Source organism: Nyctereutes procyonoides, unplaced genomic scaffold (assembly GCF_905146905.1).
Source record: "Nyctereutes procyonoides isolate TBG_1078 unplaced genomic scaffold, NYPRO_anot_genome, whole genome shotgun sequence".
NCBI classification, from domain to species: Eukaryota; Metazoa; Chordata; class Mammalia; order Carnivora; family Canidae; genus Nyctereutes; species Nyctereutes procyonoides.
In genome coordinates, this window is record NW_026575121.1 from 470,849 (window position 1) to 491,678 (window position 20,830).

The window sequence follows — 20,830 nt, forward strand, 5'->3', positions numbered from 1 at the left end:
TTCCTGATTCCGCAGATAAGTGGGATCATATGATACAAATACATGTTTTAGATACATTATCTTATTTAGCTTTCATAACCGCCATATAAAGTAGGTATGTCTTGACCATGAAGAACACAGACGTTCCCCCCTACCCCATCCCAATGAAATTGCCCAAATCTTATAACTGAGAAAGGGTGGAGATGCCATTCAAACCCGAGTCTTCCAATTCCAGCCACTACCATTAATAATGAGGGTGGTGGCCGCAGAAATAAAAAGGAGGGGGACAGGCTCCAATAACGCTGTGAAATGGAAAGAATTTAGCAATTAATCGGATGACAAAGATAACTGCAGGATTTTGAGTCTCGATAGATTGTTTTTGTGGGAGCAAACTGTGGACTTTTAGGAAAAATAAGGGTAGTCCCTAGAAGCTGGTTTTGGAAGAGTCAGAGATTTTTGGATTCATTCAAGGAACATTTTTTAATGATGTCCGTGTGCTAGGCCTTGTTCTAGACTCTGGGGTTCCATCCGTGGACAAAACAAAGATTCCGGTCCCCGCACGTTCCAGCGTGGACAGATAATAAATAAGTAAACTGCCAATGATAAGAGTTCTGGAGAAAAGTAAAGCGGGGAAGGGGGCACGCCAGGTAGTCAGAAAAGTCCCCACTGAGAAGTCACTTAGGTGAAGACCTCCAGGAGGATGCAAGTGTCATGCAGGAGGTGGGGGTGAGCGTTCCAGGCAGGAAGAGTGAGCAAGGCCTCCCCAAGGAAGAGACAAGGCCCAGGACCGTACAAATGCGAAGAAATATGGCCTTCTCCTGTGGGCGGTGGGGTGCCCTGGAGAGTGCGGTGCCCTGGAGGGTGGGGTGCCCTGGAGGGTTGGGTGCCCTGGAGAGTGCGGTGCCCTGGAGGGTGGGGTGCCCTGGAGGGTTGGGTGCCCTGGAGAGTGCGGTGCCCTGGAGGGTGGGGTGCCCTGGAGGGTCGGGTGCCCTGGAGGGTGGGGTGCCCTGGAGGGTCAGGTGCCCTGGAGAGTGTGGTGCCCTGGAGGGTCGGGTGCCCTGGAGAGTGCGGTGCCCTGGAGGGTGGGGTGCCCTGGAGGGTCGGGTGCCCTGGAGAGTGCGGTGCCCTGGAGGGTGGGGTGCCCTGGAGGGTCGGGTGCCCTGGAGGGTCGGGCGCCCTGGAGGGTGGGGCGCCCTGGAGGGTGGGGTGCCCTGGGAGGTGCCCTGCAGAGCCCCGGTAGGACGCGGAAACCACTGCTGTGGCTGCTGCGCTGGGAAGCACGGAGCACAGAAGGGGTGCGGGTGGAAGCCGGGACACGGGGACTGGGGCCCACGAGGCAGGGAGAGTTGGTGGGGTGGGGCCGGCGGAGGGAGCACACGGGAGAGCAGACTGCACAGATTTGGAGGACATCGGATTCGTTGATGGACTGCGAGGTGGGGGGTGGCCGTGTTAGGGTAGGGTTAGGGTCTTTGTCCTTGTGTGGTAATTTCTGACGGTTCTTAGAAACCTGAGGACAGACCGTAAGCAAGCGGCTGAGGCCCCGGAGGGACAGGGAGCTCCACCATGTCCCCTGGGCCCGGCGTCCCCGCAGCTGTCCTCTGGGGTCCAGTGCGCTCGCCCCTGTGCACCTGCTGCTCCTCCTGTGCTCAGCCGCTCCCCGCCGCTGCTCCTGCGCAGGTGTCCGCGCCGCCCCCTCGGCCCCCGCAGGTGTCCACGCCAAGTGTCTGTGGACACGTGTGGCTTCCAGACTCAAGGGTTTTCACATTTAGAAGCCTCAGGTGTGGGGCGCGGGGGCAGCTCAGGGTGTGACCCCCATTGCCAGGGTCGCGGCCCGCCTGGGGCTCCGGGGCCTGGGGACCCCGCTTCTCCCCTGCCTGTGCACACACCTCTCGCTCTGCCAAATAAAGACCCCAAACCCTCAAAAGCAGCAGCGGCAGCCCCAGCAGCAGCAGCCCCGGTGTTAAAGGTCGTGCCTGTGCCCCCTCGGCCTTCGCTCCCTACAGGGAGGCTGTGACCAGATTGCAGCACCTGGCTCCTTGGGGCTTGTCCAGTGTCACCGCAGAGCACAGGGACCGGCCGTCCTGGGGACCGACCATCCTGGGGACCTACCATCCCAGGGACCGGCCATCCTGGGGACCGGCCATCCCAGGGACCAGCTGCGGGGCTCCACGGTCCACACCCACCTGGAGCCGTCGGGGGTCCTCCCTCCACTCCCTCTTCCCCCTTCCCCTCCCCCCTCCTCCCGGGCCCTCACCTGCCCGCCAGGCCTCGGCCTCCACCCTTCTGCTGCCCCAGCCGGGGCTCCTCGCCCGCAGGTGGCTGGCTCCCTGCTGGCGTCTCCCTCCCTCCCGCCGCGGAGACACATCTCAGGGCCCAGCTCCCGGGGAGAACCATCAGCTGAATTCAGTTATCAAGGTAAATAGGCACATGCATCCTCTCTCTCATGTCTCCATCTAATCGCGCCTTTTCTAAAAGTTTCATAACTTTTTATAAGTTTGTGACTTTTCAGAGCTTTTGACTTTAAAAATAGACCAGCACAACCCACAGGGTATGAAAATCAGGTGGTTTTTTTTACCCGTGTTTGCACTGCTCTCGATACTCACCAGTGAATAATTTCAAGCCACAATGATCTTGGATAGTTTGACATTAGGTAAGATAAACTTCACCGTTTACCCGCTTGCCTGGCAAACTTTTTTTTTTTTTAATAGTGCAAAGGTAAACTCAAATTCAGCCCGGGCCAAATCTCAAAGTCATGCATCGGAAAGTCATGATTTTTTTCCCCCTTATGTTTATTTTTGGCTATCACACTTCGGACCATTAGGCAAATGCCCGTTGCCCTTTTACCAGCGTCAGCACTTGCTCAAGGAGACCGTAACAGGTGAGAGAGTATTTAGTAGAATAAAAAAGAATTCAGGGGTTTTGTATTTTCTAAGCTAGGCTAGGTCCACTTGCTGAGACTTTGCACGGTTGGAGCTACGTCTCCAAGGTCGCCGCACGACTCGAGCATATTTCAAGGCTGAAGTGTGGACTTTTAACTCCGTTTTAAGACGACTGCTGTCCCGAGGATGTGCATGAGGAGGAATACATCTACCTAAGGAGGAAAAGGGGTCAATTATAAGCTGTATCCTAAAATAGGTACAGCTAAGAGCTCCCCCACCCTTTGTTTTTGGTTCACTTATTAAAATAGCCCACTAGTTTGAAACAAAATACTTGGTCATCTTAGGTATTGTCAACAGCCAGGTAACAGGGTAGGGCTTGTTCTCTGTCTATAAGGTATCAGTTTTGCAACGAGCTGTCAGAGCTTGAGCAACATAGTAAATGAGATACTTTGCTGTCCCGGAGGACTTAAAATTTAAGCCTTTGTATTATTAGAACTATTTAGCGATGACGTAGAGGTTTAAAATAAGAGCTTCCCGTTGACAGCTATGAAATGACATAGGCTGGCACAGCAACGTGTTGAAATACACATTTAAGTCCCAACAAAAGGAAAGCGACTCACAAAAAAACGTTTTAGTAGTTTCTCGAAATCCAGTTCATTGAAATTGCCTTGAAATATTTCCGTACCTGAGAAAAGAACGGCGGGAAGTCAGGACGTACTTTAAACCACAGCTGACCCACGGTTTGAGTATATACATTTTCATTTCACACACACACAACATCTCTGTCGTGCCAGGGATTTTTCCTTAAACTTTGCCCTTTTCTCGAGTGAGGGTTACAGATGGGTAAGAGGAATAGGGTGTCGCGGCAGCTTCCAGGCCCTTCCTGGGGAAGAACATGGCAATCCTCTGTAGCTGGAACTCCGGGTGGGTGGCTTGCTGCCGCGGGAGTTTGCTTAGCCTGATCTGCGGAAAGGAGCAAACTGTCAGATCTGAGCGGCTAATAGATCTGAGAATTCTTCATGAAAGTGCAAACGGTACTCCTTAAAGCATAAACGGATCTTGTGGGATGCATTAGTGAGAAAAACCAAGTGCACTTGAACTTCATTTTTCCATCGGTAAAGATCCAATGGATCAAAGAGAGACGCACATTTGATCTTGGTTCTTTCCGAAAGATATCGAAAATATCTTTTCAATATTGACATGGTTCTACCTAAACAAATTCTCCTGCACAGCTGAGCCTGACTCCCAGCAGTGAGAATATTGCCAATGAAATGATAAGGCCGTTGCAAGTGCTAGAGGTAAGAGCAGGGCCCGTGCTAACTCGGACCGGGTTGAGGGTTCCCGTGTGGAGTGGAAGAGGGGGAATTAGGTAGATGAAATAATTTAAAGAAATAGAAAGACTTGTGTAGATCAGGCTTAACTATAGGTGATGGGGGGGGGGGGATCCCTGGGTGGCGCAGCGGTTTGGCGCCTGCCTTTGGCCCGGGGCGCGATCCTGGAGACCCGGGATCGAATCCCACGTCGGGCTCCCGGTGCATGGAGCCTGCTTCTCCCTCTGCCTGTGTCTCTGCCTCTCTCTCTCTCTGTGACTATCATAAATAAATGAATTAATTAATTAAAAAAAAACTATAGGTGATGGGAAAGATCCAAGGAAAGGGAGAAATATGCAAGAACAAGGCCAAAAGAAAGAAGAATGTACATGCTCCCTGGTGGAACTCTGGGAGTTAAAAACTGCGATTTGAAAAAACAAAAAACAAACAAACAAAAAACAACTGCGATTTGTAGACATATGTACATGAACGTGCAGATGTGTAAAGTGAACTGGATAACTGAGTCAAGTGCTTTGGTAACAATAGAGAAAAAAAGACAAACCCTGTAATCAAGGGGTATAAGTTGTATAAATTGGCTAAATTCGTTTAATTATTCATTTCTTTATTCTACATGACTTGTATGGTCTTGGGCTGTATTTTGAGAGGGACTCTGAACTGAAATTACATTTCACAGATTTGAAAATTAAAACCACAGGACATCCATTGACATCAAAAGTCACAGAATTGCTACGTGAACAGCAAAGAGGCTCAGTCACATTCATGGGGCAATTATGTGCTCAGGGCACCGAGCGGAGGGATCAACACAGCTGCGGGGTCTGACCCACCTTTGAACTGCAGCTCTTCAATCCCTGTTTGGGACACTTGGAGCCTCCCCGATGTCTCCTTTCCACGTGATTCCTCTTCCTGGAGTATTAACTACTCAGGGTGGCTGTAAAGATTGTGAAATATAAGTATTTGTAAAGCCCTAAGCATGGTGATCCCCACATAGACTTTGAAAAAGGATACAGCCCCTTCCTTCCGTTATACACCCTGCACATACACACCCCTCCCACATTTACTTCATTTTATTTTTATTTTTTTTCATTGACTTCATTTATTTTATTTATTTTTTTAAAGATTTTATTTATTTATTCATGAAAGAGAGAGAGAGAGAGAGAGGCAGAGATACAGGCAGAGGGAGAAGCAGGCTCCATGCAGGGAGCCCGATGCGGGACTCGATCCCAGATCCTGGGATCATGCCCTGAGCCAAAGGCAGATGCTCAACCGCTGAGCCGCCCAGGCCTCCCTCATTGACTTCATTTTAAAGAAAATATTTAGGCAGAGGTTTATATGAAATGCTTTTTTTTTTTTTGCCTATTCATTTCAAAACTATCTGCATGGTGATAGTAATAGGTCGGTATAACACGACAATGGATTGTGTTTGAGCTTTTTGTTTCGTTGTGGGATTGACTGGTGCCCACAGGATATACAGTATGTGTGAGGCAGATGTTAGCTCTAGGTATTTTTATATCTATGAAATTCTGCTAATATTTTTTTATTTTTTATGTAAACATGGTTAATTTTCTTATAAAATACATATTTGTCTTTTTTTTTCTTATTGTTGCTTCAGAAATCAAGTACCTCACCTAAAGCTCCTGGTATTGCCATGCCAATGGCAATGTTTATTGCCAACTAGAAATTCTTGCAACTGAAATCAGAAATCCAGTGATCCCCACAGACACATCTCTTGGAAGTCAAGGTCTTTAGTTAATAATATATGAATAATACGAATGGATATTTGTGGTCAAGTTTCAATGGTTTGACAGAGATTTTTCTCAATGTCACTAGTTTGATAAAAACTACTTTTAATGATAAACATAATAAACAATATTTTCCAACTCATGAAACATAGAGAAATAGTGTCATTTACATTTAAAATTTTTGAGGCTGGGGCACCTGGGTGGCTCCGCGGTTGAGCGTCTGCCTTTGGCCCAGGGCGTGATCCTGGGATCCAGGATCGAGTCCCCCATTGGGCTCCCTGCATGGAGCCTGCTTCTTCCTCTGCCTGTGTCTCTGCCTCAATCTCTGTCTCTCATGGATAAACAAATAAAATCTTTAAAAATAAAATAAAATAAAAAATTTGAGACTAGAGTGCACATTCATAAGCTACTGACCATTGTCCAAAATGATGATCTGGCTAATCGGATGTGTCTTTAAAAGTGGCCACACCAATATTTTTTAAATAAATTAATTAATTAGTTAACTTATTTTGCCACGTCAACATTTTAGTGCCAAACGGAAGTTTAGTAAAAAAATTTTCTACTAAAACGTATTTTATTACCACACTAGACTCTTTACACATATAAAAATACTTCTTCATAATTATCATGGAAGAAATTGGGAGACATCACTACTAGTTCCATTTTTTTTTTCTAACAAAATAAGAGCCACCAGTTTCTCTGCATCAACTAGTTGCCAGGCACACGCTAAGCACCACACGTACCTTCTTCTTAATCTTGGCAGTAGTCCCGCGGTGATGGAGACTGCTGGTTGCTCTCTCAACACAGTGCAGCCACTATGCAGGTTAGAGTGGCCAAGTGACACGGTTGGCCAATCCGATCTAAGAGGAAATTATTAGGAGTGGTGCCAGAAAATCTCTTTTTAGAGCGCGTCCAGCTCAGCTGACATGCTTTCTTTTCTTCTTCCCATGGCTTCTGCCAATGCAAACCTACAATACTTGAGGTGAAATAGCTAATTACCAGCTGACAAGCACACATTAAGACTGGCTGAACAAGAAAACAGAGAAAGCTCCATGTTCTTAATGACATCATAAAACTCGGAGCGGACACATGAGGCCTTCCTGGACTGCCTACCCCTGGTAGAGATGATAAAAATAACTCTTGTTTTTCAGGTTTCTTATTCATAGATGAATGCAACCCTCAGCTGATTCACCTGCACAGAAAATGTTGACCTTTCGGTGTCTGAGAGGAGGCGACCCAGCTGGTGGAAAATAGGGTAATGATTGGATGCATAGGTATCAGAATCAGTAATGATGGGGTTTAAAACTGCTTTGGGAACTTTGGATTAGAAGTGCTGTGTATCATGGGGAAGGCACAGAGTAGTGGGTTATTTAGACGTGCCCCTTAGTTTAATCTCAGTTTAATAAATTTTTTACCTGGGGCAAGTGTCTTTACGTATGTTTAAATCTTTTTTTTTTTAATTTATGATAGTCACAGAGAAGAGAGAGAGAGAGAGAGAGAGAGAGAGAGGCAGAGACACAGGCAGAGGGAGAAGCAGGCTCCATGCACCGGGAGCCCGACGTGGGATTCGATCCCGGGTCTCCAGGATCGCGCCCTGGGCCAAAGGCAGGCGCCAAACCACTGCGCCACCCAGGGATCCCTTTACGTATGTTTAATACAAGAGAATTGCACTAGGTTATTTTTAAGATTCCTTACGGACAGAACTATCAAAATGCTGTGCGTGTTGGCCTATAATAAAGCAACAGCAGCAGTCTGGTTCCCAACTCTTATGAAGAGTAGCGAGCCAGACACGTTCTCGGTGCAAAATTGAATACATTGGAGCCATATTATCCATCCTAATCAGACAGGTAGTAGTATACTCTGTACTGCGGTTTCACATAGAAGTGCTGAATGGGGTCACTAAAAGAACACGGACTCCTGTCTTGAATTTTGCTTTTCTAGACAGATTGTGGGTTTTTTTTTTTTTTTTTTTTTTTGGAAAGAAAGAACAAAAGTGCTATACGAGTACTATAGAGAGTAGAGTAGAAGCGTTCTCATCCACACTGGTAGCGTTGGTGAGTTGAAAAAGTCAATTAAAGCACAGAAAAGAGAAAACCATGCTACAAACCTTAAACTTTTAATTTAAATCTAAGTTACATTCCCTTTGTCGATCTTCTGAAGTGCAAAATACTTGCAGGTTTTTACTTTTTCTAGGCTGTTTCCTTGCTTACATCTAATTTGAAAGAAATTTTGTCCGTGACTTGTTTACATTCCATTGGTTTACGTAATAATTAATTAACATGATTACAATGATACAAGTTCAACTGGTATAGAGGGGCTTGAGGAAGCAACTACCCAAGCATGGAACTTGCAAAGAGGGGAAGTTCACGATTATATTTAAAGGGAATTCTGGGAGGCCTGGGTGGCTCAGTGGTTGAGCGTCTGCCTTTGGCTCAGGGCATGATCCCAGGATCTGGAATCGAGTCCCACATCGGGCTCCCTGCATGGAGCCTGCTCTCTGCCTCTTTCTCTGTGTCTCTCATGAATAAATAAATAAAATGTTTAAAAATAAAATAAGATAAAGGGAATTCTACTACCTTTGAGCACCTGCCATGCTGTGGGCCTGTTTTAAAGAGGGAACAAGGAGCATCATTTAATCTGCAAATTAAGTAGATGTCATGAGAGCTCCTGTGTGCCCATCATTAATGATAGATATTGCATAATAAGATGTTAAGATATTTTATTCACTGTTTTAGAACATGAGTCTTTGGAGACTACTGAACTGAATATTAAAATGACATTCTCACTAATATCCTAGAAGCTCTCACCCCCTTATCCTTTCCATCTTGTGTGTTTGTTTGTTTTTTTTTAAGATTTTATTTACTTAGAGAGGGAGCACAGGTGAGGGGACAGATGGAGAGCGAGAAGCACACTCCCCTCTGAGCAGGGAACCCACTGTGGGGCTCGATCCCAGGACCCCAGGATCATGACCTGAGGTGAGTGAGGGCAGATGCTTTACCGACTGAGCCACCCAGGTGCCCCTACATCTTGTTCCTATGAGCAAATCCCTCCCTCATAAGAGATTTTGTTGATTGTCTCCTTGTGGTTTTCCCGTGTATCCGAGTCTCCACCCTGGTTTCCTGCTGGTATCCTGGTTCCTCCGGTCTTCACGGGGATTGGAGCCCTGTCCCTAAGCATCAATCCCCATGAATGGGTCAACGATCACTCCTGCCAGACTTGCCCGGAATTATGCCTCCGAATTCAGATCCAAGTTCTGGTTCTCTTCTGCTTTGTGACTTTGAACTACGTTCATGAATATTCCCTGGTCTCCCAATTCCTTCCCTGAAAACTTAAGAACACTTAGCCAGCAGGTTTGTTTGAAGATTAAATGGTCATGGGAAGCTCTAGCAGAGTGTCTGACGCAAGCAGGCAATGAAATGTTTGTTTTCTTCCCATTTCCTCGAGGCCAAGAACATTATTTGGTCTTCGCCTATTCGCATCACCTTTCTGACTCGGAGCTCTGACCACTTACAGGAATGCTTGCTGAATCTTTACGAGGTCACGCACCTGCCTGCCAGGATCTTGGCCCGTTAAGAGCCCAGGTGACCTACTTACTTGTCCATACTGTTGCCTATTCGCACTAACGGGATTTCCCTGGAGCACTCAGCTTAGCCCTGGGTCTCCCTGGTCACTTTTGGTGGCCATCCGTTTCCTATAACTCCTTCAGCATCCTTCCCCTCCACCTCTGGGCTTTTCTATAATCAATTCTGTCCTTTGACACATACACATCAAACATTTAGTACTATGCACTGGCGTGTTAGGGTTCTCCAGAGAAACAGAACCAGCAGAAAAAGGAGAGAGAGATGGAGAGACAGAGAGTAAAGAATTGGCTCACATAATTATGGAGGCTGAGAAGTCCTCAGATCTGCAGCCAGCAAACTGGAGGCTCAGGAGAGCTGACGGTGTAGTTCTAGTCCATGAGACGGCAAGCTCAAGACCCAAGAAGAGCCAGTGTTCCAGTGATGAGTCTGACCAAAGGCAGCAAAGGACCGAAGTCCCAGCTGGGTGCAGTCAGGCAGGAGGAGGAGTTCCCTTTTACTGACGGGTTAAGTCTCTGTTCTAGTCACGTCTTCCATTGGATGAGGCCCACCCGCTTTAGGGAGGGCCATCTGCTTTCCTTGGTCTCCCCATCCGAATGTTTTTTTTTTTTAATAATAAATTTATTTTTTATTGGTGTTCAATTTGCCAACATACAGAATAACACCCAGTGCTCATCCCGTCAAGTCCCATTCGAATGTTAGTCTCGTCCAAAAACACGCTCGCGGACATACCCAGAACAACCTTTGACCCTATATCTGGGCACCCCATGACCTAGTCAGGTTGACACGTAAAATTAACATTGCATTGGGCCCTGTGCTAGGCATTGTGCATATTCTTGTCCTTTTTCCGGTCTCAGAGACGTCAGTGCCCTTTCTTGCACATCCCAGTATCCCCAGCTATGCCCTTGACCCTGTCTTTCCTGATCCTGAGACCCACCTTCCCTCTCTCGCACCTTCAGTTTTCCTCTGCTCTTTCTTTACCTGAAAACTTGTGTGAGTTTTTCCTTTACCTTAAAATAAAGGTTCTCTTTGATCCTTGGAACTACCACCCCACCCTCTTTATCAGTGCAAAAAGAGAAGTTGATATTTTCTGTCTTCAACTGACTAGAATCCCTGGTGATCTAATTTACCTTATTTCTTCTCTCTCTCTATTCTTTTAACAAGAACCTTATAAAAGTCAACAATGGCTTTCTCAGATCTAATGGTGTTTGTTCAGTCTCCACTTTATCTGATGTTTCAGTAACTTTTGAAAAAGTGTATTCTCCTTTCTAAAATTCTCTTTTCTCTGTACTTTGGCCAAATTGAGTTCCTGATTGTCCGCCTTCTTTCTTGTGTTTGTTTCTCTTTCTTGTCCTGTCCTCTTAGGTAAATGTTCTCATAGCATTTTGAACTTCTTTTTTAGACATTTATCAAATTCGACTCCCTGTTTTAATTATTTCTATAAGACAGGTTTAAAAGGGAAACGCCTCGTCGTACCACCCATTCTTCTTCCCGGCTTTATTTCTCTCCAGAGCATTTATCACTATCTGATATAATTTATAGTTTACATATTTATTGTCTCCCTCTCTCCTTCCCCACCATGAGGGCAGGGATTTGGGACTATTTGCTCACTAGTGTATCTCCAACATCCAGAACAGTAGGTAGTATTTGAATAATAGTTGTTGAATTATTATAAGGATTCAGGTATAGGGCTGCTCAATGGATCATTATTTGCAAAAGTAAAACACCTGGAAATAAACAAAATATCTACTAATAAGAGGAAAATAAGTCAAGATACATCCATAGCATGCAATATTGTACATCTATTAAAAGCCATCCTTAAAAATTATTTAATGGAAAAATACTCATATTGTATTAAATAGAAAAAAAGCAGGATAGAAAAAGACCTCATCTTTTTTTTTAAATATAAAGGAGAAGATACTGGATAGTGAGATTAAAGTGATTTTTATTTTTCTGTTATTTTCATATTTTGTACATTTTTGACACATCCTTTTACATAAAATTTGAAGATAAAAAACAGTAAAGCTTTGAAGAAAAAAATGCTTCCTCATTCAGTTGCTGTAGTCTATTCTTCCCTAGTCTGAATTTTTCACTTCAATTAGAGATACAGTTTGCACTTATCTTTTGGCACTGGTTATATTTTGCTTACTATTATGTATCTTTATGTCCTCTACTAGGCCCTGCACTTTCTAAAGCCAGAAAGCATGTCTTATTTATAATTTTCAATGCGTACAACACCTGTTTACATTCAATAACCGAAATAAAAATTACTTAAAATGGTTTAATAGCCGGGAATAATACGTAGTGTTAGTTGCTTAGGGAAACCGTCAAATTATGTAATTTTTAAATACTGCTCTGATGTCCTTCATGACTGCCTTCAAAACACACTCAGGTTCAGGGACGCCTGGGTGGCCCAGCGGTTGGGCATCTGCCTTCGGCTCAGGGCGTGACCCCGGGGTCCCGGGACCGAGTCCTGCATCGGTCTCCCCAGGGGGAGCCTGCTTCTCCCTCTGCCTGTGTCTCTGTGTCTCTCATGAATGAATGAATGAACACATAAATAAATAAATAAATAAATAAATAAATAAATAAATAAATAAATAAATAAATAAAATCTTTAAAAACAACAACAACAACAACAAAACACTCAGGTTTAAAGCTATTTTAGAACGAGGACTGTAGCTAGTACAAGTGTTTTTAGGGTTTGGCCTACCTCTCTGCCACACTTATTTATAATTTTTTTTAAAGTTGTTGGTACTTACATGAAAACTTCTGCTTCTGGATTAAATGATAGTAGATTTTAGAGACTGGCAATAAATTAGTTAGGCGTGGTTGGTGTAGCAAAGACCAAATGATACAAATGGATCAAAACACCAGTTTATTTCTTGTTCCGAAGGTGGGCGTTCTCGTTCATGGGCAGGTTTTCTCCACATATTTAGAGTCACAGTGACTCCCATCTTATGGCTTCCTAGGCTACACACGTCCACTGGATGCTAATCGTATTTACTAATCTCTGCCTCTGGTACTTAGGTTGCAAGTTCAGTGAGGTCATAGAAATGCCAGATTCAGCAAATAAAAATACAGGATACCAGTTAAATTTGAATTTCAGATAGACAACACATAATTTTTTAAGTATATGTTCCATATAGTACTTGTGATTACACATTCCATGTAATTTGTAATAATATTTGTAGTATCACTAAACTTGTAATATCATTAAACAATTATGCGTTATCTGAGATTCTGAGTTAATCGTCAGTCCTGTATTTTATCTGGCAACTCTCTGGGGGATAGGGATTAGGTCTATCTCATTTAACACTAAATCCCCAGAATCTAAAACAGTACCTATTGACTTTAACGTAAAGAAGTCTCTCAATAATATTTCATGAATAACTGAACCTGTATCAGGGAAGAATACTCAGTAGAACGGTGCTATTAATAAGATTATACACTGGGCAGCCCGGGCGGCTCAGCGGTTTAGCGCCGCCTTCAGCCTAGGCGTGACCCTGGGTCCCGGGATCGAGTCCTGCGTTGGGCTCCCCGCATGGAGCCTGCTGCTCCCTCTGCCTGTGTCTCTGCCTCTCTTTCTCTCTGTATGTGTCTCATGAATAAATAAATAACATTAAAAAAAAAGAATATATACTAAGTATCAGCAAAGTATCACTAATAACACTTGTGATGAATCACAATAGGAAGCATCAGCAGAGAATAGTTATGAACAGATAAGCCTTTCCCAGGGACCAGCATTTCAAACCACAAACGCTCTCCTCAGCTTCAGGGAAGTAAGTGGGTGCAGTAGGTCTCCCCCTGGAGCTCCTCTCGGCTGTCGGACCCTCTTCTCAGGTCCCTGCCCAAGTGTCCCTCTCCCTGAGGTCTCTCCTGCTCTCCGCACCTAGAGCCCTCCTCCTTCTGCAACACTGCTCCTTCCCGGCCTTCTTCGTCCTCAGCACCTGGGAGTGACTGTGGCCCAGGATGACCGCGGCCCAGGATGACCGTGGGTCACAGTCCGGCAGTGACTGTGGCCCAGGATGACCTGGGTCACCGCCCGCCTCCTGGCCAGGAGGTCAGCCTCCCCAGCGGGCCTTCCCCCCCTTGGCTCCCCGCTGGACTCCCGGCTCCCCACAGGCCAGGGATTGGAGGTACAGCGCGGGTTCCCACGGGCGTCTACAGTTGGCGGCAGTGTGAGGAGTCTCGGTGACGCCAGGCGGGCTCGTGTGACAGGAGCCTGAGCCTGGCCTGTGTCCCCCCGCGGTGCCTCCAGGGCTTCAGGCCTCCGCCCATGTCCCCCGCGGCCACCGCATGTTTCCTCCCGTGGGTCGTCCTGGAAGGTCGGCTTGGTCTCCCGCACATTCTAGTCGTTCTTTCCAGTTGTCACCGACGGTTATCTTTCTAGAAGGGGGATCTAATGCTCTCAGCCCCCTACCCCAGCACTACGGCCCGCCACCCAAAGGCGACGACCACCAGCCGCGAGGGGCCCGTGGGGCCTCCCTGGGGCCCAGCCTCAGGCCCGGCTGCGCACACCGTCCCGCGCCTCAGAGTCTGGCAGCCTCAGGGTCACTTCGGGGGGTCAGCGGCTCTGCCCTCAGCGCTCACGGAGCCCTCAATGGGACCGTCCCGATTCTAAAATGTCCATTTCCTTCTACTTCCACCCTCTACAGCTGGGACTCAGCTGCCACAGGGCGGCTCAGTGCTGTCACCAGAGGGCCGTGGGACCTGGCTGTACTTGTGCGACGTGGCGGCCCGTCCTGGTGGCCTGCCCAGGCAATGGAAAGTCCTAGACATCTCAGTCAACCAGCCACTTAAAGGGAGGCCCTAAGTCCTGGTGGCGGTCTGAAGGCGTCTTCCCTGCCATCTTTCAGTTGGATCAAGACAGCGTGAGCATCAAGACTCGTGGATGAGGGATCCCTGGGTGGCGCAGCGGCTTGGCGCCTGCCTTTGGCCCAGGGCGCGATCCTGGAGACCCGGGATCGAATCCCACGTCGGGCTCCCGGTGCATGGAGCCTGCTTCTCCCTCTGCCTGTGTCTCTGCCTCTCTCTCTCTCTGTGTGACTATCATAAATAAATAAAAATTAAAAAAAAAAAAAAGACTCGTGGATGAGCACGCCCCGGGGCTCAGTAGGCTGAGTGTCACGCTCAGCTCATGATCTCGGACCGTGAGACCGAGTCCCGCGTTGGCTCTACGCTGGGCCAGGAGCCTGCCTGCGCTTCTCTTTGATCCTCTCCCTCTGCCCCTCCTGTCTTAAAAACAAAACAAAACAAAAAACCCCCCACAAAAACCAAATACTTGTAGATTAAAAGCCAATGGTTTGGAAGAAAGTACTGAAGACAATAGTGGAGTTTTCTCTTACAACATGTCCCATTATTAAAGCTCCTGGTTGGTACCATTCAATGCATCGTGGAAAAATTCTAATTGGGAAAAATCATTGTGTCATAGTTTAATTAGCACTTTTTTCAGTGAATTTCTTAGAACCTGTGGTGTCTCAGAATTGATGAAATACGTATATAGCCTCGCATTTTCAAGTCAGTCCTCTAGGACTGGTCCTACCGTGTTTGCTGACTTATCGTAATCGTGTAGTCTCCTCGTGTTTGTCTCCTGTCTCCCCATTAGGTCACAAACTCTCTATGACCTACCACGGTGCCTGTCACATAGTAGGTGTACAATTAGCACTCACCGAAAGGATTACTGCAGCGTTCGTGATCTTTAGCTGGAGAAACTGTTCCACTGTGATTCCAATTCTCAACTTGGAGGCAACCACTTTCAAGACTGATCTTGAATCATCTGAGGCTTCAACTGTTATTGTGAAATAATCTTTGTTGGAGAGCTCTAATTTCTTTTTAATAATACTCTCTTTGTAGCATTTTTTTCCCCTGAGGATTGATATATTAGAATGACCAAAATCCAATCTCCTTACATATATAACATCCAAATACATTCTGCTGCATAATTTCACATCTAAATTTTTAGGTTTTTTTTTTTTTTTTTTTTTTTTTTTTTTTTTTTTTATGTTCTCAACCTGTCAACATCACGGACTACTGTGATCTCAGAGAGTAAAGCAGAGAGCTGAGGAGATAGTAATACAGACAAAAAAAAAAAAACTTTGTTAGGTTACATAGGAGGAACATTGGGTTCATCTGATTACTCTGTTCAGATGGCACATCCAGATACCATCAGCCAAGTCCTTGGCACATAATTATTTTTGAACAGTGTTATCCTGCTTAATTGGTTTAAAATAATTTAAAAGGGCTCTGGTTGGCTCCTACAAATGAATCTAATTCATCAGTTCTTAATTGTTAAAAGAGCCCCATTTCAACAATTTAGGCTACTGTGGAAGCCAGAGTCACCACTCTTTCAGAGGCTTTCGTATAATTTATTCGTTCCCTTTTAGATCGGAGCCACAGCATTTAGGCAGGGCTCCTTTACAAACAGCAACAAAGAGCAAATTTTCTCCCACATGCCTCCCCTGACCAATGTCCTCCGGGGGAAATCTGCCCTAATCCCCGAGACTGCACCAGCACAGGGTTTAGCACACACGACTTCAACTCTTTTCCCCCCCAGCATTGCAAGAGCTCACAGTTTTTTTTTTTTTTTTTTTTTTCAGTTGAGTCTGATGAAATAGTTGGCTTGCATTTAGGGGCCATGTTTCAGAAAAATAAGCCTGCGTATAACCAGAATCTTTCCACCGCCACTGAGAATGAGTGAAGAGATTCATATTTCCCATCTCATGCTTATTCCGAGGCCTAACCTCACTGAAGGGAACAATGGAAATCTCTGACGCTATTTAGTTTTTTTCTCTTTTTAATTCTTGTCGAACATGGCTGAATTCAAGCAATTTAAATAAGCGTATGATACAAAAAAATCCACTGGTGTCACATTCATAGTCCCCCCCCCCCCCCCGCTTTAGTTTGCAGATTTAGTTTAGAAGTTCTTTTAAGAAACGTAATAACTCAGGGTGTGTGAGTTTTTAAAGTTATTTATTGAGGACTACTGGATATCGACACACACATTATTTTTACACTTTAAGCGTATAGTTCTTAATCAGTCTTATTTACAAGATTCACCTGAAGAGCTTTTTAAAAAATGGGATGACCGGGCCTGTCCCAATTCTACTGAATCACTTTCCTGCGGGTATGGGGATTTGGCACATCTATTAAATTATTTCTGAACTCTGTGGGCAATGCTGATGTGCATCTCCTACCCAGAACCCCTGCTTTAAGCCATCATCAACCAATAGCTTCATTGTCAACCAGAGTCACTAAGAATAAACCTGGCCTATTTCACAGTTTTGTCTGGGGACCACTCGTCAATGCTTCCTGGTTTCTGATTGCCTCTTGATTTGCTGCCCATGGATGTCCTGATTTCTCTCCTGTTCTGCCTCAGGGCCTTGCCTTCCAGCACTTCTGGGCTTCTGAACTGGAAACCTGCCCTTTGATCTCAGGTGCCGTCGCCCAGGTTCTGGTTATATGCTCCGGGGGTTGGCTCCCTGGACTTGGCTCTCCTGATTTTTGCATCGAAGCCTAGGTCTACCAAACAGCTCCTCTTAGGACAATCTGCCAACTCCACTGAGTCAGGGAAGAGCCATCATGTCTCCATTGGAAATGATCTCAAGTAACTCTGACGGGGAAGATCATTATTAATGCATGGTCCTCTACTTCGGTAGTCGAGTTTGATTCCTTTCAAACACTGCTTTGTACTTAGCACCCCCGCTAAAAACTGCACTTTATATGGGAAAAAAAAAAAAAATCCTCAGCCTGGAATCAAGGCCCTCTGCTGTCTAGATCTGACCTGCCTTTCGGATCTTGCGCTATTCTTCATGTTCCTGTGCGCCAGCCTAGCTGAACTTCACTGTTGCCCCAGGAAGTCACTGGCAATGCTGTGCTAACATCCTTTCTTCACTACGTTTTCAACGTCTAAGAGGACTTTTTCACCAGGAGCTTCCTCTTCCTTTACCTACGTACCCAAATTTAACTCAGTCCTTGAAGCACCGTTTCTCAAACTTCGGTAATGCAAAGGACACTCTCGTCCTTCTAGAGAATGCATACTAGGATAGGCAGGCAGGGGTCCACCGACCAGGTGGAAGAGCCTGGATACAGCAAAGCTAAAGACTAATCCCATGAAAATCTTTCCATTGTAAATTATCACCTTGAAACAAAAAATGTTGTCTTTTTAACAATTTGTAGAGTCGTTAGAATGAAAACACAAATTGTCGACTATCAAAGAACTCTGATCTTATCTCCAGATCTGGGATTTCAGTCTGAGAACAGGGCTTTAAGGAACGTAGAAGTGTACTGTCGCTGATTATGTTCATCACCCAAGGGTAATACAGTTTTCTCTTCTCTGAATTATTTAGTTTCTAATCACTCTCTGCCTTGTAGTAGCTAATAATATGGATGTAATATTTTTCTAAAAAAAAAAAACACCCATAAGCTTTTTGAAGGCAGGGTACACACTTTTTAATCATTTTTAACTCCACCCGTCCTCTGCAAATAACGGACATAGACCTGCACTCCCTTGTATTTTGTGGTCCAACTCTCTTAAAAATCTCTTGCCCTTCTACGGTACATACGGAACAGGAGATCACTGAAATAAGCCCTACTGTAAATTAACAAGAAGTTCCGAGGTTGTCCTAAGGATCAGGAAAAGGCCAAATTATGAAACTCAAGATTTTTTTTTTTAAGATTTCATTTATTTACTCATGAGAGGCACAGAGAGAGAGAGAGGCAGAGACACAGGCAGAGGGAGAAGCAGGTTCCATGCAGGGAGCCCGACGTGGGACTCGACCCCGGGTCTCCAGGATCACGCCCTGGGCTGAAGGCGGCGCTAAACCGCTGAGCCACCCAGGGATCCCCAAGGTTTTTTTTTTTTAAAGTGCCACCAAGGTCTGTTTCGGGTGAAGACTAATAAGCCCATTTCATGACATGATCAGGAGGCGATTAAGAATTTCAGGATAAAAAAATAAAATCGAGATGCAAATTTTTTCAGGATTAAAAAAAAATCGACATGCAATTTTTTTTCAGGATTTAAAAAAAAATAAAAGCCGAGATGCAAATTTTTTCAGGATTAAAAAACAGAAAATAAAATCGAGATGCAAATTTTTTCAGGATTCAAAGAAAAAAATAAAATCGAGATGCAAATTTTTTCAGGATGAAAAAAATAAAATCGAGATGCAAATTTTTTCAGGATGAAGAAACAGAAAATAAAACCGAGATATAAATCTTTTCAGGATAGAAAAATAATAAAATCGGGGTGGCAGGGCGGCCGGAGAGGGCCTGGACCCGTTCCTGTGGGAGGTCGGTCTGGAGCACACGGGGGGGGGGGGGGGGGAGGGTTCACCCCGCGGCCCGGGACCCGGCTGCACCCGGGGCGGCCTCCAGGCAGCACCTGCGCGGGCGGAGCTCGGCCTCTCACCCGAAGAGCAGCGACCTCGGGGTTCTCGGCGCCGCGGCCCGCGCCGGTGGGGACGTCGGGCCGCGCGGGGGCAAGCGCTGTCCCCGGGGCCCCGACGCGCGCCGCAGCGCCCCTCGCGGTCCCGCCCCCGCCCCCGCGGCCCCCCCGCCCCCGGCTCCTCCCACCCCCGGCCCCCCCGCCCTCCTGACTCCCTTGGCTCCCCCCCGACCCCCCAAACCCCCATCCCGGCTCCCTCCACCACCCCGTTCCCTCCCCCCTCCCCCCCCCTTGGCTCCCCCAGCAACGCCCCCCGGCTCCCCCCACCCCCCCCGACCTCCCTCGGTCCCCCTCCCTCTCCCCGGCTCCCCCCGACCCCCCCCCGTTTCCTGCCCCCGACCCCCCCTTGGCTCCCCCATCGACCCCCCCGGCTCCCCCCACCCTCCCGACCTACCTACCTCCCTCGGTCCCCCTCCCTCTCCCCGGCTCCCCCCGACACCCCCAGTTTCCTGCCCCCGACCCCCCCTTGGCTCCCCCACCGACCCCCATCGGCCCCCCCGGCTCCCCCCACCCCCCGACCTCCCTCGGTCCCCCTCCCTCTCCCCGGCTCCCCCCGGCCCCCCCGTTTCCTGCCCCCGACACCCCCTTGGCTCCCCCATCGACCCCCATCGGCCCCCCCCACCCCCCGACCTCCCTCGGCCCTCCCGGTTCCCTTCCCCCTTGGCCCCCCGACCAACCCCCCCGCTCCCCCCACCCCTCCGACCTCCCTCGGCCCCCCCCTCCCGGCTCCCCCCATCCCTACCCCGTTTCCCTCCCCCGACCCCCGTTGGCTCCCCCCGGCTCCCTTCCCCCCCATCGACACTCCCCCCCCCCCGGCTCCCCCCGACCCCCCGCTTCCCCCCCACCCGGCCCGCGGGGGCGGGGGCGGCGGCGCTGGCGGCGCCCGGCCCCGGGTCATAAACAGCGCCCGCCGCCCCTCCCCCTCCCCCGCCCCGCTCCGCGCCGACCCGGGACCGCGGGGCTGCCCGTCGCCGAGCGGCCGTCGGGTTCGCGGCTCGGCCCCGCCTGGCCCGCCCGCCGCGGAGGGGGCGCCGCCGAGCGCCCGGGCACCGGGGGCCGCCGCCGGCCTGCACGTCCCTCCCCCCGGCCCCGGTCACCTCCAGCGGCCCGGGAGGCCGGCAGCCCCGCCCCGCCCCGCCCCGTCCCGCCCCTCCGCGGAGCCCGCCTCCGCGCCCGCCCGCTCGCTCGTCCCCGGCGCCCGCACGCACGCGCGCCCGCCGCCCCGCCCCCGCCCCCGCCCCCGCCTCCGCGCGTGCTCCGTAACTGCCCCCGCCGCCGGCCCGCGGGCCCGCCCCGCCCCCCAGCTGTTTGAATATGCTAATGCGAGGCAGCGCACGGGCCAATGGGGCGGCGGGGCGGCGCGTCACGTGGGCCGGGGACGTGTCAGGGGGCGGGGCCCCGCGGCCCCTGCCCGAGTTAAAACCGGAGCGTGCGAGAGAAAAGCGCTTCAGTAGCGAGAGGGGCTGAGAAAGTGGTGACACCGCCGGGGTGCGGAGCGAGTCCCCGAAACTTCTCCCAACAGCCCCGGGGCCGGTCCCCGTCAGCCCCTGCCCCCGCGCCGCGCCCGCGCCCGCGCCCGCGCCCGCACCGGGGGTGGGAGGGGAGCCGGGCCCGTCTCCCGCCGGGGCACACACGGGGGCCGGGAGCGGGGACGGGGCCCCCGAGGCGGGGGGGCCGGGCCGGCCGAGCGCCCCGGCGGCGGAGGCGGAGGCGGAGGCGGAGGCGGGGGGCGGCGGGAGCGCCGGGAGCGCCGGGGGCGCCGGGGGCGCCGGGGCCGGGGAGTTTCCTCGCAAGTGCGGGCGCGGGGACTCCCTAACGCCGGAGGCCAGGGCCGGGCGGCGCGCTCGCCCCGGGGGCCGCGCTCCCCGCCCCGCGCCGCCGCCGC

At 48.9% G+C, this 20,830-nt stretch overlaps 1 long non-coding RNA gene across 2 annotated transcripts; it reads right to left on the reverse strand.

Moving 5' to 3' along the window:
• Positions 1-2,723: 2,723 nt before the first annotated feature.
• Positions 2,724-6,890, reverse strand: LOC129516589 (uncharacterized). 2 transcript variants are annotated; one of them, XR_008665797.1, is made up of 4 exons: positions 6,672-6,890; positions 5,014-5,117; positions 3,544-3,821; positions 2,724-3,070 (listed from the first exon to the last, which is right to left on the reverse strand). It is a non-coding gene; the product is annotated as an uncharacterized LOC129516589 (long non-coding RNA). The 2 variants fall into 2 exon arrangements; XR_008665796.1 differs by having other exon boundaries at positions 3,479-3,821.
• Between the last annotated feature and the right edge of the window lie 13,940 nt (positions 6,891-20,830).